At 45.6% G+C, this 27,323-nt stretch overlaps 1 protein-coding gene across 2 annotated transcripts in view; it reads left to right on the plus strand.

Moving 5' to 3' along the window:
- Positions 1-27,323, plus strand: part of FAM110B (family with sequence similarity 110 member B) — a 110,450-nt gene that overhangs the window by 20,237 nt on the left and 62,890 nt on the right. The window contains exons 2-3 of one of the 2 annotated variants that reach the window (XM_068162439.1): positions 10,588-10,719; positions 13,944-14,088. The gene's annotated coding sequence lies outside the window, so the exon portion shown is untranslated. The remainder of the gene's footprint in view (positions 1-10,587; positions 10,720-13,943; positions 14,089-27,323) is intronic. The other variant, XM_068162438.1, reaches the window with a different exon arrangement.

The following is a 27,323-nucleotide window of genomic DNA, read 5'->3' on the forward strand; positions in this document are numbered from 1 at the left end:
GTGCTTCTAGGGCCTTTTTTATTTATCTGGATCTGCCCTGACACTTACAATACAGGAGGCTGTTAATCATAGAATTGTCAGGGTTGGAAGGGATCTCAAGAATCATCCAGTTCCAACCCCCCTGCCATGGGCAGGGACACCTCACACTAGATCAGGTTGCCCAGAGCCACATGCAGCCTGGGCTTAAAAACCTCCAGGGACGAAGCTTCCACCACCTCCCTGGGCAACCTGTGCCAGTGTCTCACCACCCTCATGGTGAAGAACTTGTTCCTAAGATTGCAAAGATCTTCCACATTATGACAAGAATCTGGTAAACAACAGAAGATGGGGCTTCCACCACCTTAAACCAGGTACTGCTCCCAAAACTTTCTGATGCACAATGAAATAGGAATTTCAAACATCAGTAACATGGTGTCTGGATTGCAAAATCCTGCTTTTAATCTTAACTTATTTGGTTAGCCTGTGGTATGTTAAAGCCATTCCTAAAAGATGCTCAAGCATTTTTGTTGCTGTTGCTGCTTTTTATTCTTTCCATTTGGGATCCAGTCTCTTTGAACCATGTAGACATGCACCTGTGCTCATTTTAATACTCTCTGTGTAGCTTTCATCAATTAGCACAGCAGGTAAGAAGAACATCAAATTGTGAAATGCTTTTGACAGAGTAAATAAATGCAGCCCGGAGTTCAGGTCTCTGTTTTAATCAAACATCATCTGTATTCATGTTCCTACACAAAGCTGGGGTAAGGGAGGGGAGCAAAAAAGCTGCCTCTTTTTGGCATTTACCTTGTGAAATAGCTCTTTTTGAAGTGCTCTGGTGCAGGAGGAGTGCAATATGGGAGTGTTTGCTGGGGAAGGCTGTGTTGTGTCTGTGTGTGGGAATTGGGTTGTGTGTTTTGTGTTTGGTTTGTTGTGTTTGTTTGTTGTTTTTTTTAAGCTGGAGGAAAAACTAGGTCAAGAGATTTCATTCTTATTAATAACTTAAGGCTTTATTCCACAAAAAAATTATCCTCCCTGGCTAGAAAGCTGATTGGGGAAGTGCTGGTGGGGAGGGAACCTCCTGCCCTCAGACACAGATGGGAGCAATTCCCTTTCCATCAGGGTCTTAAACCCTCACTTTCCCCTATGTGTGTTTAATGCCACCCTACAAGCTCACAGGAGTATGCTCTTTGTGGAGTCACACTTGAGACCAGGGGCCCTTGATGTGCTCCACACCATGGTCCCAGCCTTCAGCACTGCTTCAGCTGCCTCACCACAGATTGTCACATTCCATCTGAAACAGGCCTGCTGCTGCTGTAACAAATTCTGGAGTGAATTTCTTTTTGGCAAAACATCCCTGTCAGCAAAATGAATAAATATGGAAGGGTATCAATTCTTGTTTTAATTCATTGGGAGTTACTAAGCTTGGACTCTTTCCCTTAACCTTCTCTCAGTTTCCTGTTCCTCTTCTTCATCAATCACTGCCCTGTGTTCATTATGCACCCAATGTTGAATATGTAGACTGGACAAATTGGGGAAAGTGCTGTTCAATGTGGAAACTGGAAGAATAGGAGAAGTTTGGGCTCTCTCAGCTGAGGTAATCCATGGTATTAAAGGTTTAAACAAACTTGGGAAAAATAGTTGTTATGCCACCCTTAATTGTCTCTTAAGTTCCTGTGTCACCCTAGAACCAAAGCAAAGGTAGTCAATATAGGGCAGTTAATCATGGAACATCTTACACAAGGGATGCAATGAATTTTTCCATCAATTTACAAGTTCTGTAAATCAGGATAAGAGGCTTCTCTAAAATATGCTGTCTGGAAGCTATGGCTGCTGTACTTGACAGAAAAAAATAGGTTAAGTAAGTTAGATGCCATCTGTGTTGGCATCTTGGAGTTGTTTCTGGAGTTGTTCCTTCAAACGTGAAGGTTTAGGGAATTACTCTATATTTCCGTGTCTAACACTGTATCAAGGAGTGCAAACTTGAGGGAGAAAAGGTCATTTTAGGTCAAAAAGTTTGTGTTCAAGACTCTTGTATTGACACTTGCATTTTCCCCTGTTCCTGCCCCAAACCCTGTGGGTGCAGGAGAGGTCAGGAGTGCTGCCCGTCTGCTGCTGCGGGACCTGCCCTGCAGGCCTTGGCGTTCACAGAATGGTGATCCCATGCTTCTGTGCTGGCAGAATGCATAACTTTGTGCTGACAACAGGCAAGAGGATGGCATTTATTGCTTTCAGGGGGTGTCTTCCAGAGGTATGGAGCTGCAGGTCCTAACTTCCCAGAGGGAGATGTGGAGAAGCCTCAGACGTTGCAGTCAGCCCGTGTGACTAATGTAATTGCCTCTTCTTTTTTGACTAACTCCTGTAGATGCGAAGCAGACTTTGAAGGCAGTCAGTTGACACCCACACAGGACGAAATTATACCATCCTGAATAAATTGCTGTGCGGAGTTAAGTGCTAAAGTGTTGTCAATACAAGGAAAGTTTGCTCCCAACAATTCTCCCCGTGTTGAAAAATCACTGGAAATTCGCTGGATGGAAAAGTTAGCGTGCGTAGCCAGGGTTATTTGCATGTGAAATAAGCAACCATCATCAGGAGCATTAGGGAGCTAAAACTTGAGAGAGGAAAAAAAAATGTCAAGTCTATTTTAAGTGTGCCTACCAAATTCTGTTCACATCCCACATATTTTAGTGTGACTTTTATAGCTGGTGGCCAAATGGTGGCTTGTGCTGTATTGCTTTAAGTGCTGATGAAGTGATCGGTGCCTGTTTCGTGGCAGGCAAAGAAACGTGTCCTGCTTAAATTGCTTGGCATGGAAGCCTTCAGCAGGGTCTGAGGAGGGAGGAATGCGTCTGAAAACTTGTCCCCTCCCTCTTTTATTTAGCCCAGAAACAGGATAACTGGGAGCTTTAATATGTTGTTTGCACAGTATGGAAATGTAGCGGTAGAAATGATAGCACTGCAGTCAAGATTAAGGTAGAAATCTCTTCAGATGTTGGGCTTCATTTTAAAGTTTGTTCCTTTCATCTTTAGTGCTTTTGATACTTACTTTCTCTGTTACAAAGCACCTTCTTAGATGCCTCATGTGTTTGAGCTTACAATCCAGAATGTTCAAATTCCATGTCTGAGTTTTAATGCTTGTTTGGGTGCTTGTCTTTGTAGATAGCTTGCAGAGAGTTTTCTGGCAGGAGCATCAGTGTATCTGAGGCAGCAAATGTTAGAGTAGGATAGGATAGGATAGGATAGGATAGGATAGGATAGGATAGGATAGGATAGGATAGGATAGGATAGGATAGGATAGGATGGACCAGGTTGGAAGAGACCTTTCCAAGGGAGAATGCCATATTGACATCTTATTAGCCTGGTGGACCCATCAAAATGCACAGCATTAGGGATATGTGAGTGCCTCCAGTGAAGGATGCATGTTTTGATATACAAAGATGTTGCATCTGGTTTTGGAGGTGTTTTTATGACCTTAATGACCAATGTTATTTTCTTAGCTGTGGGGTTACAGGATTACAGAATCTGTCTGGTTGGGAGAGACCTCCAAGCTCATCCAGTCCAACCATTGATGCAGCACTGCAGGGTCAACACTGAACCATGTCCCTAAGCACCAGGTCTCCAGGCTACTTGAAAAGCCCCAGGGATGGTGACTCCAGCTCTGCCCTGGGCAAGACCATTCCAATGTTTGAGACCCCTTTCAGTAAAGAAATATTTCCTGTTTTCCAGCCTGAACATCCCCTGGTGCAGCTTGAAACCATTTCACAGAATCACAGCGTTATCATTTGCAATTCCAACGATTAACCAGTTCAAGTGTTAGTGGTCCATCCCTGTTATTTAAATAAGAATTGCCAGGTAATTTCACAATGAGTGACAGGGTAGGATGATCTCCCAATTACTCTTTGGCTTCAGGGTGGAAGAGAGACCTTGCCTGATGGTCTAATAACGTACAACTGACAAGCTGAAACCTCCACGAGTCCTTTCTCTTCCTTCCCAACAGTTAGTTCACAACAGCAAGCTCCTGTATGGATTCTCTTCATATTTTTAAAGCTTTAAGAGAAAAATATTACTGTGTGTTCTCTCCTCCTTCCCTGACCTCACTGCTGCTGAATGAAGATAAGAGTTGTCAAAGAAAAATTATTTCTTTATGCAGGTGGCAACTCCTGGCAAAGCCCTGTCAGCTGTCTGGCTTTTTTTGCCCTGCATCTAGTGATGTGATGCAACTACTTGATGTCCTGCTTGATGGTTTGGTTTGGTTTTGTTGTCAGTTGAAAGCTGCAAGAGAAGTGTCAGGAGCTGATGTTTGAGTTGTTAGAACAATGTGAGAATAGAGTCTTTTAAGCTTCGCTCCTGGTTTGACATCTGACAAAGAATTGGCTCAAATCAAGGTCAGGCTGATGGAGGTACTCTGCAACTACTGCCACTTTCATGCCTTTCCCTAGCAACTTGATCCAAGGTTGATAAGTGTTTATTAAAGCAGCAATAAGTGGCTAAGACCTCAGAAAGGAAGTGTAAAACCTTCTGATTCAAACCATTGATTTATACTGCTCTTAGCCTTAGTGGTTGGTTTGGCTGCTTGCCCCTTGCCTGCGTTTGCCAGCTTCCCATTACTTGGAGCAGAGCAGTTGCCTGGATTCACTTCCTCTGGGGTGTGGAAGTGCTGTAGCACTGCACTGAAATGCTGGGTAGTAACAATTTTGTCTTTGCATTCTCATCTTTTAGCCAATAACCAGCTGTTGATAGCTAGCTTTGAACCAAGAAAAGGAAACAGTCATAAGACCTTAGTTTTGTTTCTGGTGGGTTTTTTTTCCCCTGCTGTACAGACTTGCCTCAAATGGCCCATTTCTGAGCTACAGTTACATCAGTACATGAAGCTGTTTCCTTCTCTGCTTCTCAAAATTGTGGTGTGATAGGACAAGGAGCAATGGATGGAAGCTGCAGCACAGGAGGTTGTGCCTCAACACAAGGGGGAACTTCTTTACTGTAAGGGTCACAGCACCAGAACAGGCTCCCCACAGAATCTCCTCCTCTGGAGACTTTCAAGGCCTGTCTGGATGCACTCCTCTGTGATCTGAGCTAGATTGTATGGTCCTGCTCTGGCAGGGGGGTTGGACTCGATCTCTTTTTTGGGTCAATTCCAAACCCTGACATCCTGTGTGCGATCCTGTGGTGTTATTATGCCTCTGGTGATGCTACCTTCACTTCAGAGCTGGCATATTGTGCCTAATTCCTGCTTTTGTAAACCTCTTCTGAGCTGTCCTAAGCGTTGAGCCCATGACCTAGCTTCTGGTTGTCCAGGGAGGAAGGTTTTTGGTACGACCTCTCCCATGTGTCACTGGGTATGATGCAAGGTCTCCTTTTGCAGCCTCATCTGAATCGAAGACATTGATACCGTATTCACAGAATGCCAGGTTGGGAGGGGATCCCAAGGATCATCTGGTCCAACCTTTCTAGGTGGTAGTGTGGTTGAAATTGGCATCACTGTTCTTTTTCCTGCAAGGATGGTACTGTTTTGCTGCTCCTGTCAACAGTAGTGAAGTGCTGCAGCAGACCCCAAAGGGAGGCATTAAACTGCTGGTGGTTGTTTGCAGTGCGAGTGGCTGTCCTCAAGTGAACACAGATTAAACTAAACTCTTGCCATTTTGGGGTTTTCATAACTTGCTGATGAAAGTGTTTTTAACCTGGAAACTTGCATGTAGGAGTGTGGGCTGGAGGGTCTTTCAGGCCAGAGGAAAATTTGCCTGCGCAGGCTGTAACGTCCATCTGGATTTCAGCCGTGCCTAATGAAACGATAAATTGATGACTGTTCCCCTCAGCTGATTCCTTCTGCCACTTGTTTCTTACTTCTTCTGAAGTGCATAACTTTTTTTTTTTGTCCTCTGCATTTGCAAATGTTTTATTATTAATAATTTGTGCTTGTTCTACCTCAGGCTGATATTGTAAATTCAGCTCTTATTACTTTGGCTGGCGAGCACATGGAGGTCAGCTGAAACTCTCCAAAACTCTTGGCTGAGTATTCAGGAGCCATCTGGCCACTTTCATACTTCCCAGCCTGCCCATAGATCTGATGGAAATGCTGTACTACCTCAAGTCATTCAGGTACTTTTGGAGAGCCACTCTTGCAGTTCCTTGGCGTGGTTCCCTGGCAGAATTGCTTGGGCAGGTTTTACCTCAGCATCTAACTGTGTCCTGAACACCCAAGAGCTGTCTTCCTCTGCCCATTTAATGGGATGGGATGTCACTTTGATTGGTTTGAATGTGGGTCATTGTCCTGTGGTCAGACCTGAGGGAGAAGTAACGCTCCTCCCGTGGTGGTTGGGTACCAGGATAGAAGGCTTAGGACTCCCATGGCTCTTGCACAGCTTGTTTTACCTGGCCGTGGCAAGAGGAGAGGAAGATTAGAGGCTGCAGCAAATTTGTTTTGTGATTTGAATAAAAATCCAACTTCTCCCAAGTGTGGCTGGTTTTGCAACAAAAACAATCATGAATCCAGATCTGCTGAAGGCATTAAGTACCATTTGTCTAGCTTTGATGTAGCAATGACTTTTGAGAGTGTCCATGCATTCCAGAGTATCTTTCTTGAAAGGGTAATGGTGTCATCAGTACAACCAGAGGGAGGCGTGACTCTTGTCAGGTCTAAAATCTCTCTCAGGTGTAGTTCATGCTTTTAGTTCCATGCTTTGCTTAGAGTTAGAACAGAATAGAATAAACCAGGTTGGAAAAAACCTCTGAGATCATCAAGTCCAACCTATCACCCAGCACCATCTGATCAACTAAACCATGGCACCAAGTGCCTCATCCAGGCTCTTCTTAAACACTTCCAGGGATGGCGACTCCACCACCTCCCTGGGCAGCACATTCCAATGGCCAGTCTCTCTGGGAAGAATTTCTTCCTAACATCCAACCTAAACCTCCCCTGGCGCAGCTTGAGACTGTGTCCTCTTGTTCTGGTGTTGATTGCCTGGGAGAAGAGACCAACCCCCACCTGGCTACAACCTCCCTTCAGGTAGTTGTAGACAGCTCTGCCCCTTCAGTGCTGCTAGCTTTTGGGCAGTTGGCTGTGAGAGCACAGAGAGGGTAGTGTAACTTGTGACTCCTTCTTTAGCTGCAGATAACTGCTCTCATGTATATTTTCATGACTGCCTTAAGAGTTCTCCCAAATAGCAGGCAAAGATGGTAATAGCATATGGTTGCCTCTAATGTCTGTCCCAAAGTCAAACCAATTACTTAGCTTGCATTTCATGAGCTACAAAGTGGTTCTGCTTTCCTGGGGACTATGAAAAATGAATCAAGCCAAACTGCAGACTCAAAAATAAAGAACCACCAAAAAGGACAGTTCAGAATTTGGTTTGTTTCAGGTGTTGCACCCAGGCTGTCCTTCAGAAATCTTTGTGTTGTGGATGTGGCTCTTCAAGATAGAGTACAGTGACACTCCCTGGCTCATCAGCAAAGACTCAGAGTGCACTGCTTTTTATACATGGAATTTTCCAGGGCTGTATCCAGCTCTTAAACCATTTTCAAGACCTTGATGTCATGAGGTTCATTGCTATCCCTGAATCAGTGATTCTTAATTCCTTTAATAATGCCCTTTTTAGGAGCTTCATTGACTTTTTGACTGGTAGAGATCACTAGAAACTCTTACAAAGTGTCTCTTCTTTTGCCTCAATTTTGACTTCCCTGTTTTATGATTCTCTGTAATGTTCATAGTCATAAGGCAATGTGGTATTTTGCTATTCCCTTTCACAGGGAAACCTTAAACTTAATTGTTCTGATTTAATTTCCTAGGCCTAGTTACTTAAAATAAATCATGGCCCCTTCTTAAGCCTATCTTCTCTGGTCACTGGAGTCATTAGTCTTGCTTTTCACCATAGCATGGCTGAGAGACCTGGGGTTGTTCAGCCTGGAGAAGAGGAGGCTCTAGGGAGACCCTGTGGCCTTTCAGTACTTAAAGGGGCTGATAAAAATGGGGACAGACTTATTATCAGGGCCTGTTGTGACAAGACAAGGAGTGATGGATTTAAACTAAAAGTGGGGAGATTTAGACTGGATAGAAGGAAGGAATGTTGTACACTACGGGCGGTCAGACACGACTGGACTAGGTTGCCCAGAGAGGTGGGAGATGCCCCATCCCTAGCAACATCGCAGGTCAGGTTGGATGATGCTCTGAGCAGTCTAATCCAGCTGAAGATGCCACTGCTTATTCCAGGGAGGTTGGACTGGATGAGCTTTAAAGGTCCCTTACAACCCAAACCAGTCTGTCATTCTGTATGCCTGCTTTTCCTTACTGTTTCACAGCCTTTCAATTCTTAGCTCAGCTGATGTCACCAAAGCCAGGAACATTCACAGGTACACAGGCTTTGTTCTTTCAGGTCCTGGCCAGAGCTGCATAGTCAGAGACTGAAGATGACATGGGACTGTACATTACCACATACACTCTGTTCATCAGTTTCCAGTTGCAGTTCTTAGTTGGTACCTCTGGAGCTGTGTGCTTTCAGCTGGGGATTACCTTGAATCATCTGCTGCTTTTCAGTGGAGCTGCTTTAAGGAATGATTGCCCCTGACAGTTCTCTCCATCCTTCTCAGTAACTACTTAGCCGTGTGTCTTAGCAAACTTCTTAAGTCTAACTGCCTTTGTGTTATTAATTTGCTTGGCTTCTGACTGTTCTTCCTCAGGTACACAAAGGGTGCAGGATGGAATCCCATCAGATCCATCCGTGCTGCTGCTTTGTTCAAGCACTGTCATTTCCCTGCATTCTCTTGCCTTCCACAATGTCTTCTTCAAGAGAGACACTCTCTCTTTTTACTCATCTTTGGAGTCCTGTTTTACTGGGTTGCTCAGTGATGCTTCAGAGCTCTAATTATCTCCATCATAATATCTATACTTGTTTTCATTTATTGTTTCACTTCACAAAAACCTCATCCTGCAGAACCAGGTAGCACACTGGCCAGAAAACCTGCTTTTCTGTGCTGCTTTTATTTCCTCCCCCCTATTATACTTTCATGAATGTGCTTTGTTCCAGCAGAGTGCTAGACTGCCATTAGAGGATTCCTGGAATAGATGCATGCTTTATCATTTACCTATATAAACTTACAGTGAAGAAGGTTGGGAGGACAGAAGCTGTGATTTTTTTTGTAAGTCATCATTATGATTGCATTAAGGACTCTGTGTTGTTTTGCTGACAAATGGTGCAGCAGGGCATGTGGATGGCAAAATGACAGCTTGTCTGTACCCACTGTGTGTATTTCCATGGACACAGAGTGCTTAATCCATACCTGATACAAGCCTTAAATGAAACCCTCAGTCTTGAAGGGTAGAAAAGAGGGGGAATGTGGGCAGAACCCTAATGAGGATAAAATAAAGCTCTGCTTTTTGTCTCTGAGGTATATTTTCAAACACAGAATCACAGAATAGTTTGGATTTCCACCAGCCCAGGTTGCTCAAGGCCTCATCCAGCCTGGCCTTGAACACCTTCAGGGAGGGCGCATCCACAGCCTCCCTGGGCAACCTGTTCCAGTGTCTCACCACCCTCACTGGAAAGAATTTCTTCCTAATTTCCAGTCCAAATCTGCCCACCCCAAGCTTCATTCCATTCCCTCTTGTCCTATAGCAGCAAACCCTTGTAAATTGGTGAGATTTAGTTGTTAAAGGAGCCCTGTGTTTCATCACATGGACTGAAACCTGATTGCAGTCCTGTTTCTAGAGGGAATAACTGATTAGAAAATTAAAATCATTTGAAGCTGCTCAGCAGTGTTTGCTTAAAAGAAGCTGCTGTGCCATCTGCTCATGCCAGGGTGCTTGAGCTCACACTGTCAATTAAAACCCAACTCTGGAAATCTCACATACCTGAGCACCTCTCTTTTGAGAGTCTTCTGATCAGTGCTGATCTTACCTCAGGTGGCTTGTTGAGAGAGAACATCAACCTGAACAGGGATTTAGGTCACATCTTGCAACCTACTAAATTGTGTTTGGCTGTTTGGCATGTAAGGAAGCAGTGGTGAATCAGATTCATTTCAGGCAGGCAGTTGTGCTCTTCTACTTCTTTTCCAAGGGTGGGGGCTAAGGATTTGTGTTTTGAACTGTTCTGAGCAGAGGGTAGTGTTCTGGAGTGCCTATTTAACGAGGGCTGCTTTGTCAGCTGGGTGGAGATTGTGCACAGGGAGTTAAGGTGGTTTGCAGGCTGGGGTTTTTGCTTGCAGGTGGCACAACATTCTGTGACTCCCCCCCTTGAGAAGATGTTGTCTTGCCACTTGTGCTCTTTGCTCTGAGGCATTCCCAGAGCATGTCTCTGAGCACTTTCACTATGGGGAAAATAATCACCTTCTAGAAGCTCAGAATTGATAACCTGTAGGTCATTTATTACATTTCCTAGTCAGGAGATTGTGCTGTTAGGAGTGTGAACACGAGAGAACATCTGCAGCTGCCTGCCTGATCAGTACCACTAACCACCTCTTTGTAGCCTTTCAGTCTCCAAAAGAAGACATGCATTTCTGATCTCTCCAAGTTATGTTGTTTAAAAGATTCAACCTGAAAGGATGCTTTTTTGCCTGTTCTAAAACTGTGCCTTTGATGCAGGATGATGAAGCTAAATGCTCTCTCTGTTGCTGTGTCTGCAGGCACTGCTGCGAGGAGCCTCTGGGAGTTCCAGGGTGAAGAGACCTGCCTTCTGTCTAGAGACCTCTGCTGAAGGTGAAGACTTCCTAACAGGCCAGGCAGCCTTAGCAGGAGCTCAGAAATCTTAAATCAAGGTAAGGAGATTAATTTTTCAAGGGAATTGGAGCAGCTGATAAAATTTTCAAAGGATTTCTTAGTAAATAAACACACAGATGCCTCTCTGAGCTTTCTCCTTTTGCATGTTACTGCTTCTACCTGGTACAAATGTTGCCATAGCAAATGCTGGGGGAGGGGGGGAAAAAACCATCACAGTGCAGTGTATCTTACAGGCAGAAGTAATTCCTTACAGTATTAGTAGAGAAAGCAGCTCTTTGACAAGGGAACGGGCTGGCTTGGAGCTCTACAGCATGCCCTGGTTTTGGAAACACATCCCACTGTCCTGCTGCATTCTGAGCTTGATTTGAGTGGTCACAGAAATAACAAACACTTTCTGATGTCTTCAGCAATGGGAGAGGAATGAGGGCTGCATAGCACAATCACAGCATGTTAGGAGTTGGAAGAGACCTCAAAAGATCATCCAGTGCCCATTGCCAGAACAGGATCACCTAGAGTAGGTCACACAGGAGCACATTCAGGTGGGTTTTGAATGTCTCCAGTGAATTGAGACTCTACAACCTCTCTGGGCAGCCTGCTGCAGGCTCTGTCACCCTCACAGTGAAAAATTTTTACCTTATATTCAGATGGAACCTCCTCTGCCCCAGCATACACCTATTGCCCCTTGTCCTATCACTGCACATCTCTGAGCAGAACCAGGCTCCAGCCTCCCCACGCTTGCCCTTCACATTTGTAAACATCAGTGGTGTAGTTCTGTTTACCAGCACTGTAATGATTTCTTAGCATGGTCATCCAGAACTGGTTCTTGCTTGTAAAGGACAAATGCTGATGGAAAAAGAAGAAATGTGACCCCAAGGACTTTGTTGAACCTATCAGCCTTTCACTGCCAGGCACTTTGGGAGATTTGACTGGAGTATGGTTTTGTTAGCCAGCCAGGACTTTGAATGTAGTGATGATACATGCAGAATCTTTGCTTCATGCTGACAAGATTAATTGAACTTTGTGTAGAAAATTGGCTGAAGGAAAAGTGAGTAGTAGGGGAAACATTTTCTACAGATTTCTTTAAGATTAAATCTGGGTCCTTCTGAAGGTCTGCCAACTCCTGCATTTTTGAAAGTAACATTTGCAAGGTGTTAACTCCAGTGTTGCAAGGTTCCTTAAATATGCCTTGATTCATCTGAGAAGAGCTGGGGATTCTTCTGGTTAATCCTTTATTGATCTGTCTAATTTAGACTGGAATTAGAGCTCTGAACCAGGTAACCTTCCCTTGTGATCTACTGGACACACCTGGGAGTAAGACCACCAAGCATGGTTAGACCCACTCAGTCCTTTCTTACACCATTCCCTTTCTCTCTGCTCCTCACATGAACAGTGTGGCCAGCAGGAGCAGGGAAATCCTTCTGCCCCTGGACTCAGCACTGGTTAGGCCACACCTCGAGTCCTGTGTCCAGTTCTGGGCCCCTCAGTTTAGGAAAGATGTTGAGATGCTGGAAGGTGTCCAGAGAAGGGCAACAGAGCTGGGGAGGGGTCTGGAGCACAGCCCTATGAGGAAAGGCTGAGAGAGCTGGGATTGCTTAGCCTGGAGAAGAGGAGGCTCAGGGGAGACCTTCTTGCTCTCTACAACTACCCAAAGGGAGGTTGTAGCCAGGTGGGGGTTGGTCTCTTCTCCCACACAACCAGCACCAGAACAAGAGGACACAGTCTCAAGCTGCACCAGGGGAGGTTTAGGCTGGATGTTAGGAAGAAATTCTTCCCAGCAAGAGAGATTGGCCATTGGAATGTGCTGCCCAGGGAGGTGGTGGAGTCACCATCACTGGAAGTGTTTAAGAAGAGCCTGGATGAGGCACTTGGTGCCATGGTTTAGTTGATTAGATGGTGTTGGGTGATAAGTTGGACTCAATGATCTCAAAGACCTTTTCCAACCTGGTTGATTCTATTCTATTCATTTTTATTGAATTTCAACTGTGTTTCTCCAGACCACTAACAAGGTCCTCTTGAACAAATGAGGATGCTGTAATGAAACCTTAGCAGAGCAGAAAAAGCAATGATGGTTATACAGGGGTTTCAAACTGGAGGTTAAAAAATACAGTCCAGATATATTGGGGTTTTTTTGTAAGCCTCCTTAATCACAGAATGTTAGGGGCTGGAAGGGACCTCATAAAGTCATCCAGCCCAACCCCTCTGCCAGAGCAGTATCACCTAGAGTAGGTCACACTGGAATGCATCCAGGTGGGTTTTGAATGTCCCCAGAGGAGACTCCATAGCCTCTCTGGGCAGGCTGTTCCAGTGCTCTGCCACCCTCAAAGTGAAAAAGTTTTTCCTTATGTTCACATGGAACCTCCTCTGCTCCACCTTGCACCCCTTGCCCCTTGTCCTATCACTGGACATCCCTGAGCAGAGCCTGATTCCAGCCTCCTGACACTGCCCTTCACATTTGTAAACATGAATACGGTCACCCCTCAGGCTGCTCTTCTCCAAGCTAAGGGGACCCAGCTCCCTCAGCCTCTCCTCACAGGGGAAATGTTTCTCTTTATTACATTTGCCTTGGGAGTACATGAAACAATACAAGCTGAGGCAACTATGCACTGAAAGGGGAGAGGGGAAAAAAGAAAAGGAGTGTTTCTTCTGAGTGTTACTTAAAAAGTGCAGTTTTACACAGAGAAAGTGAAGGCTTCTTAGAAGGTATCTGCATAACCCCGTGGGGTGTGTGGGTATGTCTAAGTGGGGTGGTGGAGGGTGTATCTAAGTGGGTGGTGTTCAGGGTTCCTGTGCAGCAGTGTAGGGTGCTGTGAGGTTTTGGTGGTGCAGAGTGTCCAGGAGGACTGAACTGCAGCCTTGAACATTGTCACTGCTTCCAGCCAGTTTGTTCTGTGCTGTTCTGTCTTGTCTGCCTTTGTTGGAGGGATGTGTTGTTAACCAGAAACACATGATAGGAGACAGCTAAATGTTCTGGTGGAAATCAAGGGCACTTTGTTGCTGTGAAGACTTTTATATATTTGCCCTAGATTCTCTTTTTTTCCCCCTCACTGATGCAGCTGTAACTGTTGCTGTAAATGAGATGAATAATTGATCAAGGAGTTCTTGTTACCTCAAGTAATGTTATGCTTATTGCTTCGCTGCTCTTCCTTGTACTCCAGCGTTGCTCTTACGCTGCTCTCTGTGTGTGGTTTGCATTCCCTTAAAGTTTGCTTCCGCTCTCCCTCTCTTCCCCTTTCCCCTCAAGAGCATGTTGTTTCTGCTTCAGTGTATTCCACCATTTCCCTGAGAAGTGGGATCCTTCTTAATCGACAGCAGCAGATTTGCAAAGCCTCCCCAGCCCTGGGAACCGAGCGGCGCACACATCTGGTTTCACATAAGCATGAATTGCTGCCTTTACAGACGTGAACCGTGTAAGTCCTTGCCACAGAGCTAGCTAAAGCCTTCTGTAACTCGAGCCTGCATGTGAAAGAAAAGCAAAATTGTACAGCTTCTTTGCCCATGCTAATGGAAAACATTTAATTTACTTCTTCAAGCCAACCAAAAGAATGACGCAATGCTGCCCGAGCAGATTTGCAGAGCCTTTTCTTCCCTAGAAATCAATACAGCTTGAAGAAGGTGCTGCTGCTGCTGCTGCTGCTGTGGGAGCTGCCTGCTTGACTGCCATCCAGCTGCTTTCAAATGTAAACTTCTGGACCACAAGCCAAAGGAAAAACCAATCCTGATGGTTCTGCTTTATTCAGGCTTCGCTGTATCTCGGAGAGGTTGTGCTGCTGGATTTTGGTCGTGGCTTTGCTCTGCTTTATTGCCCTTATTGCTAGGTCACAATTTTAAAACAGCCAGCTCAGTCTGCTCATGGATTTTATTTTGTTTTCCCCTCATTTTTTTTTTCCTCAGTTATTTTTTTCCTCAAACAGTTCAGGCTTTTTCCCCCCCCTCAAATCGTTCAGTTCCCGAGTGACAGGATTTTCCCCTCGGTACTCCAAAAGCAGCTCTGTGTACATGCCATGTGTGCCTTTCACTGGAGGCCTTTTCCCCTCCTCCAACCCCCCCCTTCAAAAACAAGCAGAAAAAAGGGCAAAACCAAAAACCAGGCCTTCATTTAATGGGAGTGTTAAGGGCTAGCAGAATAATTTTCCACTTGTGTAGGAGAAGCTCTGAACACGAAATTTTCTATTTTCTCCTGCTAGAGGGGGTAAAGTGCAGCAGTGTTGTTTAGACTCAGTCCAGAAAAGTTCTTAAAATATAGAACCATTTATTTTTTTCTGAAGGCATGAAACCAACAGGGCAGATTTTATTTCATAGTACACCAACTTTTATGGGTTTGTTCCTGTTCTGTTCCACTCTGCCCACATTAATAGCTTGGACTTCATTTAAATTCTCTACTGCAGGAGGCTGTTGGTGTTTCTCTCTCTATTCTTTAAGGGGATTTCATAGTATCAGTCAGGGCTGGAAGGGACCACAAGGATCAGCTAGTTCCAACCCCCCTGCCATGGGCAGGGACAGCCCACACTAGATCAGGCTGGCCAGAGCCTCATCCAGCCTGGTCTTAAACACCTCCAGGGACAGAGCCTCAATCGCCTCCCTGGACAACCCATTCCAGGGCTTCACCACTCTCATGGGGAAGAACTTCCTCCTCACCTCCAGCCTGAATCTCCCCACCTCCAGTTTCATTCCATTCCCCCTAGTCCTATCACTACCTGAGATCCTGAGCAGTCCCTCCCCAGCCTCTTGTAGCCCCCTTCAGACACTGGAAGGCCACAATTAGGTCACCTTGGAGCCTTCTCCAGACTGAACAGCCCCAAAGTCTCCCAGTTCAGTCTTACTTAAGTGCTTTAGTTGTAGCAGAAAGTATTTTCTAAACTATCCCTTAGGATGGGGGATCCCTGATACTGCTTTTTTCTCTCCAGGTGCTTTTATTCCCTTTGGAAGTCAGTCCCTCACTGGTGGTCTGTGCTGGTTGTGCAAACTTCTGCCAGAAGGAAAATTGCAACTTGATGCTTGGCTGCCAGCTTGCCAGAAGTACACTTCAGGAACAAAAAGACAATTCCTATTTCCATTTCTCAAATAACTTCTGATCCAACTTGCTTTATTCTCTAAGCAGTTTCCTCTCCCATGTATTTAACAACCTCATGCTGAATATAGCTTGGGAAGATGCTGTAGAGGAATGGAGGTCCTTGCACAGGTAGCTCAGGGTGCTGTGGGTTAGCAAAGGGGAGGATGGGGATTTGATTTCTGAGTCTGCAGGTCTGGAGGGGCTTTTGGACTATTTTTTTCTGAAAAGGATGGAGAAGGTGATAATACAGTTAAGAGGGGAATCTGTGCTCTGATAGCAGCATTGTTTACTTGGAAAAGGCTGCCAGGTGAGACTTGGAGGAGTGAGGAAATCCAAAGTACAAATATTAATGATTTTGCTGTTCTGGGGGAAAACAGTGAAAATAAGGCAACAAAGCTGGGGAGGGGATTGGAGCTAAAGCCCTGTGAGGAGAGGCTGAGGGAGCTGGGGTTGCTTAGCCTGGAGAAGAGGAGGCTCAGGGGTGACCTTCTTGCTCTCTACAACTACCTGAAGGGAGGTTGTAGCCAGGAGAGGGTTGGTCTCTTCTCCCAGGCAACCAGAACAAGAGGACACAGTCTCAAGCTGTGCCAGGGGAGGTTTAGGCTGGATGTTAGGAAGAAGTTCTTCCCAGAAAGTATTACTGGCCATTGGAATGTGCTGCCCAGGGAGGTGGTGGAGTCACCATCACTGGAGGTGTTTAAGAAGAGCCTGGATGAGCTACTTGGTGCCATGGTTTAGTTGATTAGATGGTGTTGGATAAGAGGTTGGACTCAATGATCTCAAAGGTTTCTTCCAACCTGGTTAATTCTCTTCTATTCCAGAGGCCTGAATTTCAGTGTGGTTTCAAACAGCCTTTAAAACCAATTTTCTACTACTAAATTTTCTACTACTGAATAATTTTACTCCCAGTATAACTTCTGAGTGTTTAAGATGCATTGAATGTATATTCTGGTGCAAAGTAATTTCTTGATGGCCGTGTGGGAGAGCATCCAGCGAGAGGGAGATAAGATTTCCTGTGGCCCCAAGGACAGTTTATATCCAGTAGCTGCTAACTTGGTCATAGTATTCTGGATATTGGATACTGCCAGGAAAGTCTTGACCAGCTTAAATTTACTTTGTGAAATGCTTCTTCAGGATGGACAGAGTGCCTCAGCATGAGCATCACTTAATCACAGTGACAAATGTGGATCTCTGCTGTTCCCACAGTCATAAATTTCTGCCTGGCTGCTGTTTTGCAAACTTCCCTCTTGTGTTGCTGGATATCAAATTGCCAGAGGTACTGCCCCTCAGCACCTCTCACAGGATGGGTGTCACAAGGAACAGCACACAAATCATTAGAAGAGACCAGGCAGATTTTGCCCTCTGCCCTTTTTGTGTGTGTGTTTGGGGTTTGTTTGCTTGAGTTTTGGATTTGTTTTGCCTCTTGTTTTAATATTGGGAAAACATTACGAGTTGTGAGACCCCACCTGGAGCACTGCCTCCAGTTCTGGTACCTCCAGCATAAGAGGGATGTGGAGCTGCTGGAGAAGGTCCAGAGGAGGCCATGAAGATGAGAGGGGCTGGAGAACCTCCCCTATGGGGACAGGCTGAGAGAGTTGGGGATGTTCAGCCTGCAGAAGAGAAAGCTTTGGGGAGACCTGAAGGGAGCTACAACAAAGCTGGGGGGAGGCTTTTGATGAGGGCTTGTAGTGACAGCACAAGAGGGAATGGATTGAAGCTTGAGGAGGGCAGATTTAGACTGGAGACTAGGAAGAAATTCTATAGAGTGAGGGTGGTGAGACACTGGAACAGGTTGCCCAGGGAGGTCATGGATGCCTCCTCCCCGGTGGTGTTCAAGGCCAGGTTGGATGAAGCTTTGAGCAACCTGGGCTGGTGGGAGGTGTCCCTACCCATGGCAGGGGGTTGGAACTGGATGATCTTCAAGGTCCCTTCCAACCCAAAACCATTCTATGAATTTCTACTCAGACTGCCTGTGCAAAACTGAAATGCAGATGACTCCAACAGGCAAACTGGTACATTTCTGGCAACATTTAGCCCAAAGGTTCTCAGTCTGAGTGTTCCAAAACTCTAGGTAGGATGAGAGCTGTGTCACAAAGTTTTCCTTTTGCCTTTTTCTCTGTGCTGCTAGCCCTGGCAGCCCAGGCTGGAGGATGCCATTACGCCGTTTCAAGCTGCACTTAGAATAAAGCTTACATTTACTACAGCATATTTGCATTGCATGGTTACAGTACTGGCACTGTAGTCCTGTGTAAATACTGTAATGAAGTTGCTGAGAAGAACTGCTTATAGCATTTAAACTGAGGTTCATGGAGCATGAGATAGCTGTGTTTGGGATGCTGCTGCTTTGAAGGGATTAAAAAAAGCTGCTCAAAAATAAATACAAATAACATTCACAGACTGGCAAAAACAGTTTGCAAGTGATGAGAAGAAAGGCACTAATTAGAATGTAGAGGATAATCTGACTCAGAATGCCTCAGTGAAAGCCACTTCATGATCTGATGTTCCTATGTATGCATTGAAAAGCAGGGAAAAATACAGGGCATGACCTAAAAATGGTAGCCTGGAAGCTTCCTTACCTTATTTTTGTCTGGTCTGTGCCTTATTTTTGTCTGGTCTGAAATTGAGTTTTTCCTCCTGAGTCAAACCTGAATAAACTGTTTTGGCAGTTGTTGTTGTCCCCATAGTTCCAGCTCTGCCAAGCATAGCTATTGCTACTTGATAGTAAGAATGACTCTTACTTGGAGTTTGAGTCCTGCTGGAAGCAGCATGGTGTCAGGAGGCTGCATGCAATCTTGCTCTTAGGAAACTTAAATAAGATAAGGCTAATCCTGTTGTGTACTTCCACTTCAGGAGCTAGTGTAGAAACTTCCCAGTGATGGCACAGCACCAGTGGCTACATATTTTGTGGGATTTCTCCCCCTGTTAATACTCAGTTGTGGATCATGGCACTGTACTGTACCAGTTTCCAGTCTGCCAGGAAAAAAAACCCAAACCTGTTGTTTTCTCTGGGTCAAAGAAGGTGAGCAAAAAATAAGTGTACCTAGAGTCTCTCTGGTTATAGCAAGCTTAGCTTTCATTTATGCAGGGTCTTTTATTTCATTACTTCTCCTGTCAGTAGAGATGAAGTGAGAATAAGGGTGCTAAATACCTTTGAGGTCCTTCCCAACCCAATGTAGTCTGTGAATGCCTGTGAGCTTTTCCTCAGGTGATTTCCAGTTGCAGAAGCAGAAACTCTGTGCACAGACTAAGATGGTTGGATTTTGGTTTTGGTCACTTTGGATCAGTACTGAAGAGTTGCCATTGGCTGTTTAAAAACCCAAATGGAAGAATTCTCCTGCAGCTGCCAGGATCATCTACTCCTCCTATGGGCTTTTACCTTCATCTCTCTCCATCTGCAGATTAAACTACAAACCAGCTTCAGAAGGAGGTTATCTTTTGAGTCATCTAAAGCACCCTTAGGTTTCTTTTAAGCTTGCAGCATAATTGGAAGATTTGAAGAGAATTAGGGTATTAGGCTGTGTGGTGGTGAGCTTAGTTTGTTTGGAAAGGCACACTTTGCAGAGGCTCCTAAACTTTTCTAAGCCCTGATAGCTATCAGTAGGTTTTGACTGGCTGGGAAGAAGATCTAGATTAAGAGGAGAAGCTTTTTGTTCTTAGATCAGCACCTAATTTGCCATGTGGCCTTGGGCATGTCTCCTCGACTTCCTTGCTCCAGTTTCTCATTGTATCCACTGAGGTCAGCACCACCATAAAGCTCTTTGTCAGCTTTTGGGGGTTCGAAGCTGAGATAGAGTAGGTTTTGTCTAGGTCTTAGGAAGAACTTCTTCAGTACAAGGGTGGGGAGACTCTGGAATAGGTTACCTGAAGAGGTTGTGGATGGTGGATGCTCAAGTGTGTTCAAGGCTAGGCTGGATGAGCAGTGAAGTCTGGTTGAGAGGTGTCCCTCCCATGGCTGGGAGGTTGGAGTAGATGATCTCTAAGGTCCCTTCCAACCTAAGCAATTCTATGAAATACAGTCAGAACTGTTTATTCTGAGTGGACTTCACTCCATTTGCTATGCAGTTCCTCATGTGGGAATCTGAAGTGCAGTGGAAACAGGTAGGTTGGTCCATGAAGAACTCCCAACAAAATAAAGCCACCCCCTGCCACGTGTATTGAAGTGGATGTGAATAAAACACAGAGGGTTTTATTTTGGGGGTACCAGCCTGCACAAAGACTGTGAGGGAGACCAAACTGTTCGGTTAAAAATTGGAATGCTCCAACCATAATAGCTGAACCAAGAGGGAAAGCAAAAGATCTGTCCTGGAGTGAATACGTGGCAGTCTCAGTTTGCCCAAGTCTTCAGCAGAAGATTTCCACTTGTGTTTTTCTGCCAAGGGAGTTAAATTTCTGAAGAGCAGCTCGACTCCAAGCCTTGGACTGTGGCTGTCTTGCAGCAAGGGCAGTGTGGTAAAGCAGAACACTGATACAAGTGTGGTGCTGGCTCCCCAGTCAGCCCAGCTGAGAGATCTTTGTGTTCCTATGCAAGTGAAGATGGAGTGTCCTGGAAGCTTTCTTGTTTTGTGCTTACTTTGGCTTGTGCCAGGACATGCTCTAGGAAGAGCCATAAACTTATTTCCCTCCCCCCCCTCCTTTTTGTTTTTCATTCTTCTTTCACAAATACATTTGATTTCCTGTCTAGAGCTGGAAAAGAGGCGCAACAAGAGGGGGTTTGTGCAATACAGCAAAATCTAATTACAGCTTGATTTAAAGCCACATTTACACAATGGCCGAGGGGTGAGTTCACTTCCACAAAAACAAACTCGTTGGCTTCCTACTGCGCATCGGGGAAGGGGAGGATGCGTATCCTGGAGAGCGGCTGCCTCCCTCTGCTGGCATCAGCTCCTCTTGCACTCTGCTGCGGCTCCGCTGCGCGGGACGAAGCCGTGACTGTGCTCCTACAGGGTCCTGGGGCATGCATTCATTCACTGCTGTAGGGTCATGGGCTGATGGCGCTGCATTGCCTGCTACAGGCTTGGGGCTGCTTTCTGTGAGCTCTGCAAAGACGTTCTTCCTGTGAGGAAAGACTCAGAGAACTTGGGGAAGGAGCTATGAGAAGGGAGTGAGCAGATCCCTGTGAGGGTAAGTGGGGTCATGGAAAGGAAGGAGGGACACCAAAGCTTGCTCAGGAGAGAGAATTGCAGATGCACTGGTGGAGATGCAAAACTAGGCTGAGACAAAGTGTGGACAGGAGAGGGTTGGTCTCTTCTCCCAGGCGGTCAGCACCAGAACAAGAGGACACAGCCTGAGACTGTGCCAGGGGAAGTTTAGGGTGGAGGTGAGGAGAAAGTTCTTCCCAGAGAGAGTTGTTAGCCATTGGAATGTGCTGCCCAGGGAGGTGGTGGAGTCACCATCCCTGGAGGTGTTTAGGAAGAGACTGGATGAGGCACTTGGTGCCATGGTTTAGTAGTCATGAGGTGTTGGCTGAGAGGTTGGACTTGATGATCTTTGAGGTCTTTTCCAACCTTATTGATTCTATGATTCTGTGACATAAAGCAGTTGAGGGAGAGGAGGCTCTCTGAGCTGTCTGATGTCAACCTGAGTTTCTGCAATCAACAAGATGTCCTGAGAGACAGAGGTGTGTGGATTGCCATTACTTTTTCTCCTGACTGTTTTTCATGTTACAGTTAAACCCTCAAAAACCACCCAAGAAAGGCCACAGCACAAGCAGCAGCAGTTTGAGAGGCTCCCAGCTCTTTGGCAGCGTTGGTAACGCAGAAATGACTCAGGATCAGTTGCAGGCTTTGTGCTTTTGGAAGCTTTTCTTTCAGCTGTGACAATCGTCAAGTTTAAGAGATGCACAGATCTTCCACCCCCACCTCCTAATCATTAAACAAGCTAGGGATTCCTCCTCTCTTTAGTGGACACACTTTCAGAGGCAATGGCATTTTCAGCTATGTTAGTTGCCATTGCCCTGCCTGGCTGTGTGGTTTCATTGCCTCCCTGACCCAGCCATAATAGCTACCAACAATCACATTCTGGACTTCATGGGATTTTGTAAAATAAGACTACCTGAAAAAGGGGAAAAAAATCTCCAAGGAAGACCAACTTAAGTTTATGAAGAAGGGGTTTTCTAAAACATAGAATATGGGACAGAGATTCTCTGTTCTGATCACATTGAATCATCTCTCTGTTGTAAGGGTGTTTAACTCCTGCAGTGAATCTATTTTTTAACACATTTTTGGGGGGGGGCCTGTCTGAGGAGGAAACTTTGCAGAATTCAAGTGGAATAAACCCTCCTTTTGCTTCTACCAGCTACAGTTGCATGAGGGACTTGGTGTGGGAAATGGGGCCAGTAGGTCACATGAATCAATTGGCTGCTAATTTCAATCATTAAATGCCTCCTGTGGATGTTTCCCTGGTTAGTGCTGAGCAGCAGCAATATGGGGCACTGAGCTGCTCAGCAGGCACAAGCTGTGTGTTTTCTGCTCTGAAAAGACCTCTGGGTGGATGGAAGCTGCTCTCTTTACATGCAGTGTGCTGAGTCTTTACATGCAATGTGCTGAGCCTGAAGTAGACTTAAGTCTCCTTCTCTGGACACATTCAGAACCCACCTGGATGAGTTCCTGTGTGACCTACTCTAGGTGATCCTGCCCTGGCAGGAGGGGGTTGGACTGGGTGGTCTTTCCAGGTCCCTTCCAACCTCTACTGTGCTGTGATTCTGTGTGACTTCCCCTAGAGAACTTTAGTCCTAGGGAAGTTCTGCCACTGTGGGTGCCAGTTCTGGGGCTGTCTTTCATCTTCCCAGAAGCTGCATCATTCCACTAACTGCAGCTTTCCAAGGTAGCCCTTAGCCTTCCAAAAGGGTAGCTCATGCCATGGTGGTTATCATGGTAGGTGATCCAGAATTACCTGCCTTGTGTGTGTTGAATGAAAAGGATCCCTGTTGAATTTTTTCCCAAGGAACTGCTACTGAGCTTTCTGATTTATTGAGATCCCCAAGGGTACAAAGGATAAAAAGGCATTTTTCAGTGAACTCATTCATAGCTGAGTTTATTTTTTCACCATCATCCCTGAGTCCTGTGATGGCACCATGGCATGAGAACAGCTTTATACCCAGCAATTAAGAAGCTTCTTAATAGTAAGGTTCTTCAGTATTTACACTTCAGTCTATTGTGCTAGATAAATGCACAATCTGTAACCTAAATCAGCCTTCCCTGATTTGTCTGTGCCAGGACTTTCAGGATGGTTTGGGCCAAGTGCAAGGTGCTACACCTGGGTCAGATGGCTCCCAAGCAGAAATACAGGCTGGGCAAGGAGTGGCTTGAGAGCAGTCTGAAGGGGAAGGTCTTGGCAGTCTCAGTTGATGGAAAAACTCAGCATGAGCTGGCAATGGTCACTTGCAGCCCAGAAGGCAGCCAATTGCTGGGCTGCCTCCAAAGCAGTGAGAGCAGCAGCACAGGGAGGGGATTCTGCCCCTCTGCTCTGCTGAGACCTCACCTGGAGCACTGCCTCCAGTTCTGGTGCCCCCAGCATAAGAGGGACATAGAACTGATGGAGAGGGTCCAGAGGAGGCCACAAAGATGATCAGAGGGCTGGAGAACCTCCTCTATGGGGACAGGCTGAGAGAGTTGGGGCTGTTCAGTCTGCAGAAGAGAAGGCTTTGGGGAGACCTTAGACTAGCCTTCTGGCACCTGAAGAGAGCCTCCAAGAAAGCTGTGGAGGGACGTTTTACAAGGGGTTGTAGTGATAGGACAAAAGGGAATGGATTGAAGCTTGAGGAGGGCAGATTTAGACAGGATATTAGGAAGCAATTCTTTATGGTGAGGGTGGTGAGACACTGGAACAGGTTGCCCAGAGAGGTCATGGGTGTCCCCTCTCTGGAGGTGTTCAAGGCCAGGTTGGATGAGGCTTTGAGATTCCATGGATCCTAAGTTTTTTGCAGAAGGAGACATGTTTGCATGTAGATCTGTTTTAATATGATTAAACCCCCTGAACATCCAAGGACTCACTTGGTCTCTTTTATTGCTGCAGCCTGTTGCAGGCACCATTTGTGCTTTGTATTACACTAGGTGCTGTGAGCTTGCACAGGAGGGAAGAGTTTTCCCATGTGTCGTATAAACAATGTTTGGGCAGAAGAGCTCTGTGGTGGACTGCTTAAATAAAGCAAGCCTGAGATACGTGACCTCAGCCAGAACTTAGTCAGTTGTTTCAGTGTGATTTGAGTTCTCTCTAGCCAGAACTGCTTGGCATTAAAATGTAATCATTGATATCCGGGCTCGAGGTGTTTGCATCAATTCTAAATGAAGCTTTCTCTTACCTGCAGATTATTTCAGCAGGGTTTTGTCTTCTGCAGAGCTTTCTCTTTGTCATCTGCCTTCTTTCTGTGTTCTACTAATAAGAACAGGTTCCAAGAGATGAATAAACCTATATACCCCACACTTGCTTTGTGCCTGCTTCGAGTTCCATCTTGATAACCCATTCCTACACGGACATGTTCTTCTGCAGCGCTCATTCACTCGGGTTTTCGCTGGTGATAGGCAGCCTGTAATGAAAATGTTGACTCACCTGAATGATATCTTTTGTTTTCTTTACTTTGTAAGTCAGATTGCAAGATAATTTTAAATTACAAGTATTAGATCACCTTTTCTTGAGCGATTGCTTGTGGTTCTGCCAAGTTACTGCGCTCCCTCACCTATTGCAGTTGCAGCCAACGGTTTGAATCTCAGCTTTGAGGCGAAGCAGAAGGTGTTTATGTAGTCCTGACTGATGAGAGCTTCACATCTTGCTGAGTCTCTTTCAGTTAATGGAACTCCTCAAGTTAAAGGTCACTGTGTAAAGCAATGGATTCAGCTTGTAACCAAAACCACAGGCAATCTTGGGGAAGGATGGAGGGGAAAAAGGATCCTTGGAGATGTAGCCTGGATATGGAGGTAGTGGAGTCTTCCATTCTTTCATAGATTGCACACCAGCCGCCTTTAATTCTCTACTAGTGCAGGTACTGAAGTGACTCACCAGTTATCTAAAGCATCAGGTAACTATACCTATATTTAGCTTTGTTCTATCTCCTTATCCTTGTTTCTATCTTCATTTTCTCAGCTGTAAGCTACAGTGAGTTTCATTAATGTTTAGGAAAACAAAAAGCCCAAAACAATGTGGGACATGTTCCCAAATGTTCTCATGAGTACAGCTTCACAGGCTTTCTTCTGCTGGTTGGGGCATGTGGAGGGTAAGTCCTCTGCTGGCTTTCACAGTACCTTCAAACACAAAGTACTTAACCCCAGCTGCCAGCAGGCTGCACTTTTCCCTTGGAGGTGAGACCATTTGCAAGGGGAGGTGTCTACTTGCTGTGGGGTCTGCTGTGGTGGAGGTGTGCCTGATAGTCATCACCTCCAGTGGTGCCTTCAGTTTGGTGGTTGGTCTCTGCCAGCACATGACCCTGGCCTTAGCTGCTTTCCTCCTCCCTTGAGGCAATGCTGTGTGCTGCAGCCTGCAGTTTTTAAGCACCAGCCCAAGTGTCTGCCGTTTTAGCTCCCTGGATTGAAGTGCTGAATTGCAGGGCTTCAGACAAGAAATCAATGCTGGTTTTCCATCTGGCTGCCTTGAAGACTATGTAAATTAAATCTATTTATCTGTAATGCTACGTCCCCATGGCAAGAAATACAGTTGGCAAGTACGAGCTGCTGCTTGTGTTGCTTCTGGGAAGGATCTTGTCTGGATAGTTTTGGTTTTAAAGTAGTTCCAGGTAAGTTCCCCTGAGATCTGTCATAGTGGGATGCAAATAATCTATACTACAACAGCAGTTTTCACCCTTTCCCTCTTAAGTTTTGGAGATCTGCCTCCAGCAGGCTTTGAAGGCTGCTGAGGTGGGTGAAGAGGTACCACCACCTGCAGGTGATCCTTTGGTTTTCTGGAGTTCTCTGTCTATTGATAACTGAGAGAATTTTGTTGTTGTTGCCTAGGGAGATAGTTGAGGCCCCATCCCTGGAGATACCCAAGGTCAGGCTTGACAAGGCTTTGAGCAACCTGATCTAGTGGAAGGTGTCCCTGCTGACTTTAAGGAACCTCTGGTTGTACTCCAAATCCATTCTTTCACTAGTTTTGAGAGCTGAAAAGATCTGTGTATAGAGACCTAAAAAAAAGTTTGAGACTACTGCAAAACATGAAAGGTATACAATCCTAGAATCAATAAGGTTGGAAAAGACTTCAAAGATCATCAAGTCCAACCTGTCACCCAACACCTCATGACTAACTAAACCATGGCACCAAGTGCCACATCCAATCCCCCCTTGAACACCTCCAGGGATGGTGACTCTGCCACCTCTCAAAGCAGCACATTCCAATGGCTGACAACTCTCTGTGAAGAACTTTCTCCTCACCTCCAGCCTAAACCTTCCTTGGTGCAGCTTGAGACTGTGTCCTCTTGTTCTGGTGCTGGTTGCTTAAGAGAAGAGACCAACCCCCTCCTGACTACAACCTCCCTTCAAGTAGGTTGTAGAGAGCAATAAGGTCTGACCTGAGCCTCCTCTTCTCCAGGCTGAACAACCCCAGCTCCCTCAGCCTCTCCTCGTAGGGCTTTCTTTCATTTTTTGCATTGCTTCTCCTTGGTCCTTCCAAATATGAATATTTATGCTGGTGGGTGAGGTATGGGTGGGGGATTGCATGCAGCAGTCCAGCTCTGAGCATCGAAATGATGCTGGCTCTTAAGCTATGCAGAGCTTTTTCATAGCTGTGCCTTTTCTGTTGTAAAACATGCATAATGTGTACAGTGAAGTCAGTGTTCAACACTTGTGCAGCTTGGAAATCTGCTGATGTTTCCCTTCTCCTGCAGCCCCTTTGCTGTGGTTGTGCTGCTTGTTTTGACTACAGGCTCTTGGAATTTGCTTTGAAAATATTAGTGTCTGTTTTATTTACCAATTAGCTTTTGGAGTAGCTGCTGCTTTAGATCCTAAGGCAGAATTATGGGCAGCATGGAGAAACTTTCTCCTTCACATCTTTAAAGACTGCATTATTGTAGAGTATGCAAGGAGGGACATTTGAGAGAGGCTGAAAACTGGCTCTGGCTTCACTTAATTCTGAGTGCCCACCTCCTGACCTCAGTTTCCCATGTTTGCATCTGATTTCGATAGGGACACATGGGGATTATTGTTATGCTCTTAAGGTTATATTGTTATGGGATTGCTGATTTCCCTTTCAACCTCTGACATGGTTGGGACTTTGAGACTCATCACTGAGGCATCATCTGCTTAATGTGGTGGGAACCCAGTGAGCTCCAAAATGTGCTGTCCTTCACAGGGTATTAGGAAAGAGGAGGCATACACCAAATACAGGAGTTCACACTGAAGACTAGGTTCAGACCCATAGCCATTAGCCTCCTTAATTCCTAATCTTGTTGTTTTGGCAAGAATTTATCTCCACATAAATGCCCACTAAAATGGTGTGTGTCAGCAGGGCTTAATTACAGTGCTGGGGAGACAAAGGTTGTTGTGTGCTCCTCTTTTCTTTAATGTAAAAGTGAAGATCCTGAAGCCTCTCCTTTCAGAAACCTGTTCTGGGGATTTGCAGCTGGGTCTAAGGAATGAAAGGCTCCATTTAAATTGAGATTGATCCTCT

Source organism: Melanerpes formicivorus, unplaced genomic scaffold (assembly GCF_026170545.1).
Source record: "Melanerpes formicivorus ecotype bairdi unplaced genomic scaffold, bMelFor1.0.p_v2 SCAF_65, whole genome shotgun sequence".
NCBI lineage: Eukaryota > Metazoa > Chordata > Aves > Piciformes > Picidae > Melanerpes > Melanerpes formicivorus.